We start from the raw sequence: 19,381 nt of genomic DNA, 5'->3' as shown, positions 1-19,381 counted from the left end.
CACAGCACAGTTATAAAAACAATCACGCTAGGAAAAACAAAGGTGTACTTTTCAAAAAAGGAGTATTTCCAAACTATAAAGTTTCTGCAGGCATGTGCCCTGTGTAGAGAAACAAGTTCAAGATTCTATTCCGTTGAATTCAGACCCTGACCTGGAAAGTGTCGTGCGATTGGGTGATTCTGTGGCTAACGATGTCTTGAATGCGTGTAATCGTTCTCGGGGTCCACTCGTTCTCCCTATTAAACTGCGACCACATCAAACAGTACCACAGTCTGAAAATCAAAGTGCTACAATTGGAAACAGTGGGCAAATATATGTGACTATGAGAACATCATTGTAAACAAGACACAGCTTGAAAACATTTTCAAGTGCATAAGGAACCTTCATGAGCACATATTTTCCTTTTGTTAATGCTTTGAGGCCCATAACTTAAGTGCTTGATGTTGACACAAAGTTTACTGTGGCATAAATGTGACACATGCATTTTTGATGACATGGCATGTTTATTTTCAAGATAATATAGTGCATGGTGAGCTTTAAGCCTTAGCCTTTTGCCGCGGAAACTACACCGCAGAACACCATAGACGCTTGGAGTGTACGCCCCCTTCCAGATGTGGCATTCACTTATTATTTCGTATTTATTATCAAATAAATGCTTCAATCTTAGTCTTTCTTCATCGGTTAGGTGTCACATGAAGAAATATGTTGCCATAATGACTTCAAATAAGAAGAAAAAGAGAATTTATGTTTGCGGCATGTTACAAACCACTATTTTGCATAATTTTCCTATTTTTACCAACTTTTTCTACAAAACTGCAATAATAATCTTGCTTATTTAAGTATTCAAGCTCAGAAAATGTGCAAATGTAGATGCTATTACACAAATATGAGTTTAAACATTGTTTTCCAGTGCGAAACCAGCACACGTGAAATTTTCCTAAAATTAGCAATGGTTTTAACATTATTACCTCCCTTTGTTTTCCATAATCTCAACCATAGCGGTTAAAAGATATATGCAAAATTATGTTCGATTTGTTACCGCAACACATTTGTGGAATACATGTATCAATTTTCGTATGATATACACAATTTTGAAATTTTGCGTTTTGCTATTAAGGGGGCAGGGGATATATTTTTGACCAAATTTCGAGTTCCGAAAGGCCGCAAACAGTCAAATCCATTGCATCAAAACAGAAAGTGACACAAGAAAGCCTTTTTGTGTCAGTGTCATAGCATAGGCAATATACATTGAAAATACAACCAAAGACAAGGCTGGCTTCTTCACTTGTGAAACTATGGCCCTTGATCTTTCCCCCCGACCACCTCATTTTTAATGAAAAATTGAGAAATTTGACCCATTTCATGGCATGCACAGAACATTCAAACAGAATGCAATCCTAGTTTTGGCTACATTACTCACTAATTTCATCCCTGTGCTTTGTTTATTTGCCTAGGAAAGTGTCTCCCATACGTTTAGATTTTTCACAATTTACCTTCAAAATTTTGTTCTGTTTCTGCAGCGTGAAATATTGACTTCCGACAAAAGTGAAAACCTCCTTTTTGAAGATTCAAAATTTCCTTGCTAGGGAGCTGTGGCTAGTTGTAATGTTTTTTTCCAAAATTTTGAGACATTCTTTCTACAACTTAACACAAGAAATACATCTTATAAATACCTAATTGATTTTAAAGACCATAGGTAACACCTACCCTAAAGATATGTAATTTTCATGGACCCCCCCTTCCACTGATATATCCCCTGCCACCTTAAGTTTTTTAATATATGCATAATAAAACAAAAAGCTTTTGTTATATTAAAATATAATGTTTAATGAATTAAATGCAACATTTCTGAACTGTATCCTGTGTTTTGTTTGTATTTCATAGTAATTCCAAAAATTCACACAATTCAAGGGAAACAACCAGAACAGAAATAATAAAAAAATGGTGTTCCTATTCACAACATTTGACTCTATTTAGTAGAGAAGCACACAAGTTATATGTCAAATGTTTAAAATGATTATTGACACTATCAATCAGTCTTACAGATGTATATTCCCATATGATTACATAATACATGCACCAAATATTGATATTCATTCATTAAAATACCATTCAAAATTAGATCACTCCATAAGAAATCACAGCACAGTTATAAAAACAATCACGCTAGGAAAAACAAAGGTGTACTTTTCAAAAAAGGAGTATTTCCAAACTATAAAGTTTCTGCAGGCATGTGCCCTGTGTAGAGAAACAAGTTCAAGATTCTATTCCGTTGAATTCAGACCCTGACCTGGAAAGTGTCGTGCGATTGGGTGATTCTGTGGCTAACGATGTCTTGAATGCGTGTAATCGTTCTCGGGGTCCACTCGTTCTCCCTATTAAACTGCGACCACATCAAACAGTACCACAGTCTGAAAATCAAAGTGCTACAATTGGAAACAGTGGGCAAATATATGTGACTATGAGAACATCATTGTAAACAAGACACAGCTTGAAAACATTTTCAAGTGCATAAGGAACCTTCATGAGCACATATTTTCCTTTTGTTAATGCTTTGAGGCCCATAACTTAAGTGCTTGATGTTGACACAAGTTTACTGTGGCATAAATGTGACACATGCATTTTTGATGACATGGCATGTTTATTTTCAAGATAATATAGTGCATGGTGAGCTTTAAGCCTTAGCCTTTTGCCGCGGAAACTACACCGCAGAACACCATAGACGCTTGGAGTGTACGCCCCCTTCCAGATGTGGCATTCACTTATTATTTCGTATTTATTATCAAATAAATGCTTCAATCTTAGTCTTTCTTCATCGGTTAGGTGTCACATGAAGAAATATGTTGCCATAATGACTTCAAATAAGAAGAAAAAGAGAATTTATGTTTGCGGCATGTTACAAACCACTATTTTGCATAATTTTCCTATTTTTACCAACTTTTTCTACAAAACTGCAATAATAATCTTGCTTATTTAAGTATTCAAGCTCAGAAAATGTGCAAATGTAGATGCTATTACACAAATATGAGTTTAAACATTGTTTTCCAGTGCGAAACCAGCACACGTGAAATTTTCCTAAAATTAGCAATGGTTTTAACATTATTACCTCCCTTTGTTTTCCATAATCTCAACCATAGCGGTTAAAAGATATATGCAAAATTATGTTCGATTTGTTACCGCAACACATTTGTGGAATACATGTATCAATTTTCGTATGATATACACAATTTTGAAATTTTGCGTTTTGCTATTAAGTTTTTTAATATATGCATAATAAAACAAAAAGCTTTTGTTATATTAAAATATAATGTTTAATGAATTAAATGCAACATTTCTGAACTGTATCCTGTGTTTTGTTTGTATTTCATAGTAATTCCAAAAATTCACACAATTCAAGGGAAACAACCAGAACAGAAATAATAAAAAAATGGTGTTCCTATTCACAACATTTGACTCTATTTAGTAGAGAAGCACACAAGTTATATGTCAAATGTTTAAAATGATTATTGACACTATCAATCAGTCTTACAGATGTATATTCCCATATGATTACATAATACATGCACCAAATATTGATATTCATTCATTAAAATACCATTCAAAATTAGATCACTCCATAAGAAATCACAGCACAGTTATAAAAACAATCACGCTAGGAAAAACAAAGGTGTACTTTTCAAAAAAGGAGTATTTCCAAACTATAAAGTTTCTGCAGGCATGTGCCCTGTGTAGAGAAACAAGTTCAAGATTCTATTCCGTTGAATTCAGACCCTGACCTGGAAAGTGTCGTGCGATTGGGTGATTCTGTGGCTAACGATGTCTTGAATGCGTGTAATCGTTCTCGGGGTCCACTCGTTCTCCCTATTAAACTGCGACCACATCAAACAGTACCACAGTCTGAAAATCAAAGTGCTACAATTGGAAACAGTGGGCAAATATATGTGACTATGAGAACATCATTGTAAACAAGACACAGCTTGAAAACATTTTCAAGTGCATAAGGAACCTTCATGAGCACATATTTTCCTTTTGTTAATGCTTTGAGGCCCATAACTTAAGTGCTTGATGTTGACACAAAGTTTACTGTGGCATAAATGTGACACATGCATTTTTGATGACATGGCATGTTTATTTTCAAGATAATATAGTGCATGGTGAGCTTTAAGCCTTAGCCTTTTGCCGCGGAAACTACACCGCAGAACACCATAGACGCTTGGAGTGTACGCCCCCTTCCAGATGTGGCATTCACTTATTATTTCGTATTTATTATCAAATAAATGCTTCAATCTTAGTCTTTCTTCATCGGTTAGGTGTCACATGAAGAAATATGTTGCCATAATGACTTCAAATAAGAAGAAAAAGAGAATTTATGTTTGCGGCATGTTACAAACCACTATTTTGCATAATTTTCCTATTTTTACCAACTTTTTCTACAAAACTGCAATAATAATCTTGCTTATTTAAGTATTCAAGCTCAGAAAATGTGCAAATGTAGATGCTATTACACAAATATGAGTTTAAACATTGTTTTCCAGTGCGAAACCAGCACACGTGAAATTTTCCTAAAATTAGCAATGGTTTTAACATTATTACCTCCCTTTGTTTTCCATAATCTCAACCATAGCGGTTAAAAGATATATGCAAAATTATGTTCGATTTGTTACCGCAACACATTTGTGGAATACATGTATCAATTTTCGTATGATATACACAATTTTGAAATTTTGCGTTTTGCTATTAAGGGGGCAGGGGATATATTTTTGACCAAATTTCGAGTTCCGAAAGGCCGCAAACAGTCAAATCCATTGCATCAAAACAGAAAGTGACACAAGAAAGCCTTTTTGTGTCAGTGTCATAGCATAGGCAATATACATTGAAAATACAACCAAAGACAAGGCTGGCTTCTTCACTTGTGAAACTATGGCCCTTGATCTTTCCCCCCGACCACCTCATTTTTAATGAAAAATTGAGAAATTTGACCCATTTCATGGCATGCACAGAACATTCAAACAGAATGCAATCCTAGTTTTGGCTACATTACTCACTAATTTCATCCCTGTGCTTTGTTTATTTGCCTAGGAAAGTGTCTCCCATACGTTTAGATTTTTCACAATTTACCTTCAAAATTTTGTTCTGTTTCTGCAGCGTGAAATATTGACTTCCGACAAAAGTGAAAACCTCCTTTTTGAAGATTCAAAATTTCCTTGCTAGGGAGCTGTGGCTAGTTGTAATGTTTTTTTCCAAAATTTTGAGACATTCTTTCTACAACTTAACACAAGAAATACATCTTATAAATACCTAATTGATTTTTAAAGACCATAGGTAACACCTACCCTAAAGATATGTAATTTTCATGGACCCCCCTTCCACTGATATATCCCCTGCCACCTTAAGGGGGCAGGGGATATATTTTTGACCAAATTTCGAGTTCCGAAAGGCCGCAAACAGTCAAATCCATTGCATCAAAACAGAAAGTGACACAAGAAAGCCTTTTTGTGTCAGTGTCATAGCATAGGCAATATACATTGAAAATACAACCAAAGACAAGGCTGGCTTCTTCACTTGTGAAACTATGGCCCTTGATCTTTCCCCCCGACCACCTCATTTTTAATGAAAAATTGAGAAATTTGACCCATTTCATGGCATGCACAGAACATTCAAACAGAATGCAATCCTAGTTTTGGCTACATTACTCACTAATTTCATCCCTGTGCTTTGTTTATTTGCCTAGGAAAGTGTCTCCCATACGTTTAGATTTTTCACAATTTACCTTCAAAATTTTGTTCTGTTTCTGCAGCGTGAAATATTGACTTCCGACAAAAGTGAAAACCTCCTTTTTGAAGATTCAAAATTTCCTTGCTAGGGAGCTGTGGCTAGTTGTAATGTTTTTTTCCAAAATTTTGAGACATTCTTTCTACAACTTAACACAAGAAATACATCTTATAAATACCTAATTGATTTTTAAAGACCATAGGTAACACCTACCCTAAAGATATGTAATTTTCATGGACCCCCCCTTCCACTGATATATCCCCTGCCACCTTAAGTTTTTTAATATATGCATAATAAAACAAAAAGCTTTTGTTATATTAAAATATAATGTTTAATGAATTAAATGCAACATTTCTGAACTGTATCCTGTGTTTTGTTTGTATTTCATAGTAATTCCAAAAATTCACACAATTCAAGGGAAACAACCAGAACAGAAATAATTAAAAAATGGTGTTCCTATTCACAACATTTGACTCTATTTAGTAGAGAAGCACACAAGTTATATGTCAAATGTTTAAAATGATTATTGACACTATCAATCAGTCTTACAGATGTATATTCCCATATGATTACATAATACATGCACCAAATATTGATATTCATTCATTAAAATACCATTCAAAATTAGATCACTCCATAAGAAATCACAGCACAGTTATAAAAACAATCACGCTAGGAAAAACAAAGGTGTACTTTTCAAAAAAGGAGTATTTCCAAACTATAAAGTTTCTGCAGGCATGTGCCCTGTGTAGAGAAACAAGTTCAAGATTCTATTCCGTTGAATTCAGACCCTGACCTGGAAAGTGTCGTGCGATTGGGTGATTCTGTGGCTAACGATGTCTTGAATGCGTGTAATCGTTCTCGGGGTCCACTCGTTCTCCCTATTAAACTGCGACCACATCAAACAGTACCACAGTCTGAAAATCAAAGTGCTACAATTGGAAACAGTGGGCAAATATATGTGACTATGAGAACATCATTGTAAACAAGACACAGCTTGAAAACATTTTCAAGTGCATAAGGAACCTTCATGAGCACATATTTTCCTTTTGTTAATGCTTTGAGGCCCATAACTTAAGTGCTTGATGTTGACACAAAGTTTACTGTGGCATAAATGTGACACATGCATTTTTGATGACATGGCATGTTTATTTTCAAGATAATATAGTGCATGGTGAGCTTTAAGCCTTAGCCTTTTGCCGCGGAAACTACACCGCAGAACACCATAGACGCTTGGAGTGTACGCCCCCTTCCAGATGTGGCATTCACTTATTATTTCGTATTTATTATCAAATAAATGCTTCAATCTTAGTCTTTCTTCATCGGTTAGGTGTCACATGAAGAAATATGTTGCCATAATGACTTCAAATAAGAAGAAAAAGAGAATTTATGTTTGCGGCATGTTACAAACCACTATTTTGCATAATTTTCCTATTTTTACCAACTTTTTCTACAAAACTGCAATAATAATCTTGCTTATTTAAGTATTCAAGCTCAGAAAATGTGCAAATGTAGATGCTATTACACAAATATGAGTTTAAACATTGTTTTCCAGTGCGAAACCAGCACACGTGAAATTTTCCTAAAATTAGCAATGGTTTTAACATTATTACCTCCCTTTGTTTTCCATAATCTCAACCATAGCGGTTAAAAGATATATGCAAAATTATGTTCGATTTGTTACCGCAACACATTTGTGGAATACATGTATCAATTTTCGTATGATATACACAATTTTGAAATTTTGCGTTTTGCTATTAAGTTTTTTAATATATGCATAATAAAACAAAAAGCTTTTGTTATATTAAAATATAATGTTTAATGAATTAAATGCAACATTTCTGAACTGTATCCTGTGTTTTGTTTGTATTTCATAGTAATTCCAAAAATTCACACAATTCAAGGGAAACAACCAGAACAGAAATAATAAAAAAATGGTGTTCCTATTCACAACATTTGACTCTATTTAGTAGAGAAGCACATAAGTTATATGTCAAATGTTTAAAATGATTATTGACACTATCAATCAGTCTTACAGATGTATATTCCCATATGATTACATAATACATGCACCAAATATTGATATTCATTCATTAAAATACCATTCAAAATTAGATCACTCCATAAGAAATCACAGCACAGTTATAAAAACAATCACGCTAGGAAAAACAAAGGTGTACTTTTCAAAAAAGGAGTATTTCCAAACTATAAAGTTTCTGCAGGCATGTGCCCTGTGTAGAGAAACAAGTTCAAGATTCTATTCCGTTGAATTCAGACCCTGACCTGGAAAGTGTCGTGCGATTGGGTGATTCTGTGGCTAACGATGTCTTGAATGCGTGTAATCGTTCTCGGGGTCCACTCGTTCTCCCTATTAAACTGCGACCACATCAAACAGTACCACAGTCTGAAAATCAAAGTGCTACAATTGGAAACAGTGGGCAAATATATGTGACTATGAGAACATCATTGTAAACAAGACACAGCTTGAAAACATTTTCAAGTGCATAAGGAACCTTCATGAGCACATATTTTCCTTTTGTTAATGCTTTGAGGCCCATAACTTAAGTGCTTGATGTTGACACAAAGTTTACTGTGGCATAAATGTGACACATGCATTTTTGATGACATGGCATGTTTATTTTCAAGATAATATAGTGCATGGTGAGCTTTAAGCCTTAGCCTTTTGCCGCGGAAACTACACCGCAGAACACCATAGACGCTTGGAGTGTACGCCCCCTTCCAGATGTGGCATTCACTTATTATTTCGTATTTATTATCAAATAAATGCTTCAATCTTAGTCTTTCTTCATCGGTTAGGTGTCACATGAAGAAATATGTTGCCATAATGACTTCAAATAAGAAGAAAAAGAGAATTTATGTTTGCGGCATGTTACAAACCACTATTTTGCATAATTTTCCTATTTTTACCAACTTTTTCTACAAAACTGCAATAATAATCTTGCTTATTTAAGTATTCAAGCTCAGAAAATGTGCAAATGTAGATGCTATTACACAAATATGAGTTTAAACATTGTTTTCCAGTGCGAAACCAGCACACGTGAAATTTTCCTAAAATTAGCAATGGTTTTAACATTATTACCTCCCTTTGTTTTCCATAATCTCAACCATAGCGGTTAAAAGATATATGCAAAATTATGTTCGATTTGTTACCGCAACACATTTGTGGAATACATGTATCAATTTTCGTATGATATACACAATTTTGAAATTTTGCGTTTTGCTATTAAGGGGGCAGGGGATATATTTTTGACCAAATTTCGAGTTCCGAAAGGCCGCAAACAGTCAAATCCATTGCATCAAAACAGAAAGTGACACAAGAAAGCCTTTTTGTGTCAGTGTCATAGCATAGGCAATATACATTGAAAATACAACCAAAGACAAGGCTGGCTTCTTCACTTGTGAAACTATGGCCCTTGATCTTTCCCCCCGACCACCTCATTTTTAATGAAAAATTGAGAAATTTGACCCATTTCATGGCATGCACAGAACATTCAAACAGAATGCAATCCTAGTTTTGGCTACATTACTCACTAATTTCATCCCTGTGCTTTGTTTATTTGCCTAGGAAAGTGTCTCCCATACGTTTAGATTTTTCACAATTTACCTTCAAAATTTTGTTCTGTTTCTGCAGCGTGAAATATTGACTTCCGACAAAAGTGAAAACCTCCTTTTTGAAGATTCAAAATTTCCTTGCTAGGGAGCTGTGGCTAGTTGTAATGTTTTTTTCCAAAATTTTGAGACATTCTTTCTACAACTTAACACAAGAAATACATCTTATAAATACCTAATTGATTTTTAAAGACCATAGGTAACACCTACCCTAAAGATATGTAATTTTCATGGACCCCCCCTTCCACTGATATATCCCCTGCCACCTTAAGTTTTTTAATATATGCATAATAAAACAAAAAGCTTTTGTTATATTAAAATATAATGTTTAATGAATTAAATGCAACATTTCTGAACTGTATCCTGTGTTTTGTTTGTATTTCATAGTAATTCCAAAAATTCACACAATTCAAGGGAAACAACCAGAACAGAAATAATAAAAAAATGGTGTTCCTATTCACAACATTTGACTCTATTTAGTAGAGAAGCACACAAGTTATATGTCAAATGTTTAAAATGATTATTGACACTATCAATCAGTCTTACAGATGTATATTCCCATATGATTACATAATACATGCACCAAATATTGATATTCATTCATTAAAATACCATTCAAAATTAGATCACTCCATAAGAAATCACAGCACAGTTATAAAAACAATCAAGCTAGGAAAAACAAAGGTGTACTTTTCAAAAAAGGAGTATTTCCAAACTATAAAGTTTCTGCAGGCATGTGCCCTGTGTAGAGAAACAAGTTCAAGATTCTATTCCGTTGAATTCAGACCCTGACCTGGAAAGTGTCGTGCGATTGGGTGATTCTGTGGCTAACGATGTCTTGAATGCGTGTAATCGTTCTCGGGGTCCACTCGTTCTCCCTATTAAACTGCGACCACATCAAACAGTACCACAGTCTGAAAATCAAAGTGCTACAATTGGAAACAGTGGGCAAATATATGTGACTATGAGAACATCATTGTAAACAAGACACAGCTTGAAAACATTTTCAAGTGCATAAGGAACCTTCATGAGCACATATTTTCCTTTTGTTAATGCTTTGAGGCCCATAACTTAAGTGCTTGATGTTGACACAAAGTTTACTGTGGCATAAATGTGACACATGCATTTTTGATGACATGGCATGTTTATTTTCAAGATAATATAGTGCATGGTGAGCTTTAAGCCTTAGCCTTTTGCCGCGGAAACTACACCGCAGAACACCATAGACGCTTGGAGTGTACGCCCCCTTCCAGATGTGGCCTTCACTTATTATTTCGTATTTATTATCAAATAAATGCTTCAATCTTAGTCTTTCTTCATCGGTTAGGTGTCACATGAAGAAATATGTTGCCATAATGACTTCAAATAAGAAGAAAAAGAGAATTTATGTTTGCGGCATGTTACAAACCACTATTTTGCATAATTTTCCTATTTTTACCAACTTTTTCTACAAAACTGCAATAATAATCTTGCTTATTTAAGTATTCAAGCTCAGAAAATGTGCAAATGTAGATGCTATTACACAAATATGAGTTTAAACATTGTTTTCCAGTGCGAAACCAGCACACGTGAAATTTTCCTAAAATTAGCAATGGTTTTAACATTATTACCTCCCTTTGTTTTCCATAATCTCAACCATAGCGGTTAAAAGATATATGCAAAATTATGTTCGATTTGTTACCGCAACACATTTGTGGAATACATGTATCAATTTTCGTATGATATACACAATTTTGAAATTTTGCGTTTTGCTATTAAGGGGGCAGGGGATATATTTTTGACCAAATTTCGAGTTCCGAAAGGCCGCAAACAGTCAAATCCATTGCATCAAAACAGAAAGTGACACAAGAAAGCCTTTTTGTGTCAGTGTCATAGCATAGGCAATATACATTGAAAATACAACCAAAGACAAGGCTGGCTTCTTCACTTGTGAAACTATGGCCCTTGATCTTTCCCCCCGACCACCTCATTTTTAATGAAAAATTGAGAAATTTGACCCATTTCATGGCATGCACAGAACATTCAAACAGAATGCAATCCTAGTTTTGGCTACATTACTCACTAATTTCATCCCTGTGCTTTGTTTATTTGCCTAGGAAAGTGTCTCCCATACGTTTAGATTTTTCACAATTTACCTTCAAAATTTTGTTCTGTTTCTGCAGCGTGAAATATTGACTTCCGACAAAAGTGAAAACCTCCTTTTTGAAGATTCAAAATTTCCTTGCTAGGGAGCTGTGGCTAGTTGTAATGTTTTTTTCCAAAATTTTGAGACATTCTTTCTACAACTTAACACAAGAAATACATCTTATAAATACCTAATTGATTTTTAAAGACCATAGGTAACACCTACCCTAAAGATATGTAATTTTCATGGACCCCCCTTCCACTGATATATCCCCTGCCACCTTAAGTTTTTTAATATATGCATAATAAAACAAAAAGCTTTTGTTATATTAAAATATAATGTTTAATGAATTAAATGCAACATTTCTGAACTGTATCCTGTGTTTTGTTTGTATTTCATAGTAATTCCAAAAATTCACACAATTCAAGGGAAACAACCAGAACAGAAATAATAAAAAAATGGTGTTCCTATTCACAACATTTGACTCTATTTAGTAGAGAAGCACACAAGTTATATGTCAAATGTTTAAAATGATTATTGACACTATCAATCAGTCTTACAGATGTATATTCCCATATGATTACATAATACATGCACCAAATATTGATATTCATTCATTAAAATACCATTCAAAATTAGATCACTCCATAAGAAATCACAGCACAGTTATAAAAACAATCAAGCTAGGAAAAACAAAGGTGTACTTTTCAAAAAAGGAGTATTTCCAAACTATAAAGTTTCTGCAGGCATGTGCCCTGTGTAGAGAAACAAGTTCAAGATTCTATTCCGTTGAATTCAGACCCTGACCTGGAAAGTGTCGTGCGATTGGGTGATTCTGTGGCTAACGATGTCTTGAATGCGTGTAATCGTTCTCGGGGTCCACTCGTTCTCCCTATTAAACTGCGACCACATCAAACAGTACCACAGTCTGAAAATCAAAGTGCTACAATTGGAAACAGTGGGCAAATATATGTGACTATGAGAACATCATTGTAAACAAGACACAGCTTGAAAACATTTTCAAGTGCATAAGGAACCTTCATGAGCACATATTTTCCTTTTGTTAATGCTTTGAGGCCCATAACTTAAGTGCTTGATGTTGACACAAAGTTTACTGTGGCATAAATGTGACACATGCATTTTTGATGACATGGCATGTTTATTTTCAAGATAATATAGTGCATGGTGAGCTTTAAGCCTTAGCCTTTTGCCGCGGAAACTACACCGCAGAACACCATAGACGCTTGGAGTGTACGCCCCCTTCCAGATGTGGCATTCACTTATTATTTCGTATTTATTATCAAATAAATGCTTCAATCTTAGTCTTTCTTCATCGGTTAGGTGTCACATGAAGAAATATGTTGCCATAATGACTTCAAATAAGAAGAAAAAGAGAATTTATGTTTGCGGCATGTTACAAACCACTATTTTGCATAATTTTCCTATTTTTACCAACTTTTTCTACAAAACTGCAATAATAATCTTGCTTATTTAAGTATTCAAGCTCAGAAAATGTGCAAATGTAGATGCTATTACACAAATATGAGTTTAAACATTGTTTTCCAGTGCGAAACCAGCACACGTGAAATTTTCCTAAAATTAGCAATGGTTTTAACATTATTACCTCCCTTTGTTTTCCATAATCTCAACCATAGCGGTTAAAAGATATATGCAAAATTATGTTCGATTTGTTACCGCAACACATTTGTGGAATACATGTATCAATTTTCGTATGATATACACAATTTTGAAATTTTGCGTTTTGCTATTAAGGGGGCAGGGGATATATTTTTGACCAAATTTCGAGTTCCGAAAGGCCGCAAACAGTCAAATCCATTGCATCAAAACAGAAAGTGACACAAGAAAGCCTTTTTGTGTCAGTGTCATAGCATAGGCAATATACATTGAAAATACAACCAAAGACAAGGCTGGCTTCTTCACTTGTGAAACTATGGCCCTTGATCTTTCCCCCCGACCACCTCATTTTTAATGAAAAATTGAGAAATTTGACCCATTTCATGGCATGCACAGAACATTCAAACAGAATGCAATCCTAGTTTTGGCTACATTACTCACTAATTTCATCCCTGTGTTTTGTTTATTTGCCTAGGAAAGTGTCTCCCATACGTTTAGATTTTTCACAATTTACCTTCAAAATTTTGTTCTGTTTCTGCAGCGTGAAATATTGACTTCCGACAAAAGTGAAAACCTCCTTTTTGAAGATTCAAAATTTCCTTGCTAGGGAGCTGTGGCTAGTTGTAATGTTTTTTTCCAAAATTTTGAGACATTCTTTCTACAACTTAACACAAGAAATACATCTTATAAATACCTAATTGATTTTTAAAGACCATAGGTAACACCTACCCTAAAGATATGTATGGACCCCCCTTCCACTGATATATCCCCTGCCACCTTATATATATGTTACCGGTTGTTTGGCAGTAGTGTAATGGCGGACGCGGAGAGTATTCAGGGGAGATAATTGGGTAATTACTAAATTATGGAACGGTCTATTGAAAGGGTGCGCTTATCGTGCAATATGACACAAGCATAGTTTGTTATATGCATAGTCGTGATTATGTTATTTAGTAATCAGTAAATCGGAGTGCCAATTACTGAACAATAATCTATACTGAAGTTATCACCACTTAAGACACACATGCTTGTGTTACTACAGTAAATAGGAATGTCAATTACTGTACAATTAACTTTACGGTAGATATCACCAACAAAGACGCACATTATTGTGACAATCGCTCAGGTGTAAGATGTAACGTAGCGGACTGATCAGTTAATGAATCATAATATTTACCATATACTATATGGATTTTGCAGCAAGGTAATAGTCGATAGTTGACTGTTAAGATAACTGTGAGACTAGTAATTAAGTTAGGTAAAAATTGGACAAGAGCTACTCAGATGTTTTCAGTAGCTGGATTTACCGTTAAACAGTACAGAGAAAAACTATTTACGATATTAAATCACAATGCAACAGAGTAACAAACGTCTAAGCAATATGACATGACACATTACACGTATACAGAGAAATAGTATTAATTCATTTATTATTATTTATTTATTTATTTATGCTGGGGGCTATTTAATGGGAAATTATTATTTGTAAACCTAGTAATGATTAAATAGTGGGTATAATGGAGGATGAGATTAATTGCCATTTACAAATATAAACGGATTAGAAAGATAACATTACAGAGACGACATGATTTCCACGTTTAACCGCATCGGTTAGGAGCAGTTCACATCAACTTTGTTTGTGTATACTGTTCAGCAAGAAGACTGTAGACAAGCGACAAGCCATTTGTGACCGATGCGTATGACCGGTTGGCATTGGTACGGAGCTTGCAAATATGTTCAGCCGATTCAACTCGATGGATGACACGTTTGAGGTCTCGAACCAGGATATTGCCGTCGTGGGTCCATGCGCTTTCAACAAGTTTATCGTGCACTAGTTTGCGCGCATCAAAAAACAATTCACTGCGAAGCTTTGTAAGCGACTCGTTAATAAAGTTCCATTTATAACGATCAGAATATTTGGCACGCGATCTCACACTATGGAGTTTTTGCCGGGCTCTGTAAGATACAAACTTGACAATAATGTCCCTGGCCTTTTGACCGGAGTGTTTTGGCGGTCCTACTCGGTGGGAGCGATCAATGTCATCGATCGACAGTTCGGCGCCAAGGTCTTTCGCCATCATAACATAACATAACATAAGTTTATTTAGTAATACAAGGCCTTCGGCCCAAAATACAAGCTATGTTTTACGTTCACACAATGTTTCCGTTTACGAAATTAAACTATAAAGATACAAACAGTATATATAGAAATATTATACAATTATGTTTAAAGCTTCTATGATAGTTCAAACGCTTTTCAGAAAACGACTTAGTGCATAAATACCTCTCTGAGAAGAGTCTGACATTACACGAATAAATAATGCTTCTGATGGATCAGAATGAGGCCACTCTTCTAGAAAGTATTTATGTCTAAGCTGTTTAACTTTTTCACATACTAATAGGAAATGCAATTCATCGTCTATAACATAAATATTTTTGGTTTGACAGTATTGACAAAATCTGAACTGGTGGTCAATTTTCATAAGACGCCCTTTCTCGATCATTAGGTTGTGGCTAGAACAACGAAAGTTTGATAGCGTTTTCTTCAAAATGTAGGTTAAAGGTATAGAGAGGTATCTTTCTGGATGTAAGTTGCTTTTGTAAAGTTTATAACTAATCGCTTTTGGTGAGGAGTTTATACTAGCCAATATTTTCTGCTTAGCACAGTCTTTTAGTCTGTCTTGGAAAAGTTTCAAGAACGCCACAGTGTTTCCAACGTCTCCGTGTATCCACGCATACCCAAATCCGTATTGGAATAGTAACCTCTTCACTTGCGTAGCCCATGTAGTGCGTCCAGCCTCGTCTAATTGTCGTAGCATATTGTAACACCGTTTCGGGTATCGATTTACTGGCATCTGCGTGAGTTTACACCAGTATTTCACACATCTGTTCATATATGTTACGAATAGTGGATATCTCCCACAATCACTTAGCGCGAAAAAGTCGGCCACATTTCTATTAAGACAAGCTATGCGTTTACAAAACCTTATTTGCACGTTTTCAATTTGCTCACAATACTGGTATCCCCACACCTCTGCCGAGTACGTAAGTAAAGGTTTCACTACTGAATCGAACAATTTAAATGCTTCATGGTGGTGAAAATAACCGAAGTGTTTCTGTTGGTTCAGTATGGAGTGGTCCTCCGTTTCGAAACACCATGATTTTCGACTTGTCAATGTTTATTTGCATTCTTGTTGAATCACAAAAGGAGGCCACATGATTAATCGATCGTTGAAGATTGATGACAGTATCTGCTACGCATGCGACATCATCAGCAAAAAGAAAACCAGGAATCTTTTCATCGTAACCAGTTATTTTTACCCCGCAATCACTTGCAGATTTCAAGTAATCTATAAGGTCGTTTATATAAAGGGAGAAAACTATTGTTGAACTAACACAGCCTTGTTTAGTTCCCTTTTCACAACAAAATGCATCGGTTAGATAGTTTCCGATTTTAATACGCGATTTCCGTTGTCTATACATAAATCGAAATACTCGTAGGAATTTACCGTCTGCATTTATACCCTTCCTTATTAGACTATCCCACAGTTTTGGATGTGCACAGTTATCGAATGCCTTAAAAAAGTCGATATAAAATACATATATTCTGCCGCCTTTCTTGGATAAGTACTTTTGTATGACGGATTGCAAATTGAAAATATTGTCCACGGTCGAATAGCCTTGCCTGAAACCAGATTGGGATTCGTCGATCAAGTTCGTTTCTTCTGCCCAGTTGGTCAATCGCGTACTTAAAACTTTCATGTAGATCTTGCTTATACTGTTCACAAGCGAAATGGCTCTATAATTGTTAGGGGAGTTAGTGTCACCATTTTTATGCACTGGAGTTATGATACTTTCGCACCACTCTACCGGAAATTCGCCCGAATTAAGAATTTGGTTGAATAGTTTGTTGAGATAAGGCAGAGTTTTTTCTATGGTAAACTTGAACATTTCAATGCAAATACCGTCTATTCCAGATGCATACACAGAGCGCAGAGATTTTACACTGTTGGTTATTTCGTCGTCACTGATTTCTAAATCTAATAATGTGTCGTCTGCATTGTATTGAATGTTCTCAAAAATGTTCGTTTCCGGTTCCGTAGTAGTACTTGTCGAAAACAAGCCTTCAAAATAGTCGAACCAATCCGATCCCGAAATATTAGTGTCTATTATAGTAGCTATTTGTTTCATATCTTTTATACATTTCCAGAACTTATTCGGATTATTGCGACAACTTATCAGTTCGTTTCTGCGTTCTCGTTCTAAGACGAGGCGTTTTGCACAAGTCATGTTTTTAAATATGTTCCTACTGATTAAATACTGGCGGTAGTCACAATCGAAGTTTGTAGACCTGAACTTACGTAATTTTGAGTACTTGTCGCGTTTAGCAATGTCACATTCTCTATCCCACCATATCGGCTGACTTTGACTTTCTTTTTTAATATAGTGCATTGAATTTCTTACTCTCATACATTCACCAGCATCATGGAATAACTTAATAAAGTCAGTACGTTTTTCTATTACATCGTAACTATAATGTTATCTGTGTCCTCATCTCTGTCCTCCGGGATACCTGTGATACGTAGGCAGTTGCGGCGACTGTATTGCTCCGCTCTGTCTGCTTGGCACAGTAGCTCAGCTACCTGGTTCTTGAGATGCTTATTTTCCTGTGTGAGTGATTCAATAATGTCATTGAGTGAGGCGTTAATTCCAGTTATGACCTGTGGTATGAAAGCCTGTACTACTGAACGTACCATGTCCTCCAGATCAGATTTAAACAGTGCATGCATTTTTTGGGGAGATGCACTCCAAGTCCGCCTCGCTAAGTTGGATTTGGTTGATGATTTGGCTATTCTGCATGATGTCAGAGTCAGAGATTTTATTTTTTTACTCTCTGTTTCAAGGTCAATACTAGCAGTGGATAGGTCACGCTTTTCAGGACGTTTTCCCAGTACAGGTGTTGAATGATTATTCATGTCGGTACTTTTAATTTTCACCAGTATAGATCACAAGTATAGAACACGAGATGCACGAGGTGAAACGAAATGTAACGTTATTTGCAATAACGGTAAGCGGATTGTAGCTGATTGTAGCTGAATAGCTAATAATTAGTTGACGACAATGACATACACTGACAACTACTCGGAAACAGTCGAAAACTGGTTCATCGAAATTTAGGTCAATTTAGGTCAACAAACAAGCAAATGGACGAAAACAAATATGTGGAACTTTGCAGTACCTTAGCGTGAAAGATGATCAAATATATCCTTTTTCACATAGTCCTCATCAAAACTCGAAACACCACAACATGTCACTAGCACTACTTTTTACTTTTATAGCTTTTTCAGACCAATGAGTCTCGAAAAGAGTCACATAATCAATATTTTTCGACGAGCTATGAAAACACGTCAACACCCACCATTACCGGAAGTCAAAGTGAAGTTTGTTTGAGACAACGACGGCTGATGATGGAGGACGGCAAAAAACTAGAATATTGGGCGCTTCCTGGTTAACAGTAGTTAAATCATATAGAGAATATATGTTGCATTTGGAGGAATATCGATTTTAATTCACGAGTGATCATAGAAAATAATATGTTCAGGAATTGCGCAGAAAAAATATAATTTTCTATGATCACGATTTCTATGATCTTTTTCTTGTATGCTAACAAGCACCTTGTTTCTTTTGTAAATTTGCTGAAACAGTGACTTCGAAACGTCATGAAAACGATGTCATGTCACAGTTAATTTTCACAGTTTGAAATGGTATTTTAGAACTTTCCTTTTTCGTCAATCGCGGTTGACGGTCCCTTTCAATGTTCAAAAAGAATTATTTTTTGTATCATGAACACTTTTGCGTGCAAATGTCGGAATCACCATAAGATTGCCAATTAAAGTATTTATTTACGTTTTATCTGATATCCCCGTTCGTTTCTTGTAATGGATAGGTACTCATTTTATGAACTTTTCATTCGTTTTATTTAAAACCATTTCATTGCAGGCGATCAGAAACTTTTGTTATAATTAATTAAATGCATTCAAACTGAGAGGTGTGCTGCAGTTCAGTATACTCAGTCCAATAGTTATGACACAGTGTGGGCATGAAATGTCGACGCCATTTACCAAAATCGTTAAAACTTTTTTAAGTTTTATTTGATTTGAGTATTTGTACATTTTTTTTAAATAACGCACTTGACGAATATTTTTCTTGTAGAATTCG

The 19,381-nt window shown here is 35.3% G+C and overlaps 1 long non-coding RNA gene across 1 annotated transcript; it reads right to left on the bottom strand.

Moving 5' to 3' along the window:
• Window positions 1–884: 884 nt before the first annotated feature.
• Window positions 885–13,991, bottom strand: LOC127860536 (uncharacterized). Its single transcript, XR_008039834.1, has 3 exons — window positions 13,892–13,991; window positions 3,777–3,897; window positions 885–1,643 (listed from the first exon to the last, which is right to left on the bottom strand). It is a non-coding gene; the product is annotated as an uncharacterized LOC127860536 (long non-coding RNA).
• Window positions 13,992–19,381: the final 5,390 nt, after the last annotated feature.

The sequence above is a fragment of the Dreissena polymorpha genome, chromosome 15 (genome assembly GCF_020536995.1).
Source record: "Dreissena polymorpha isolate Duluth1 chromosome 15, UMN_Dpol_1.0, whole genome shotgun sequence".
Lineage (NCBI taxonomy): Eukaryota > Metazoa > Mollusca > Bivalvia > Myida > Dreissenidae > Dreissena > Dreissena polymorpha.
Note: the sequence above shows the minus strand (reverse complement) of the source record. Positions and strands in the feature narration are given on the sequence as shown.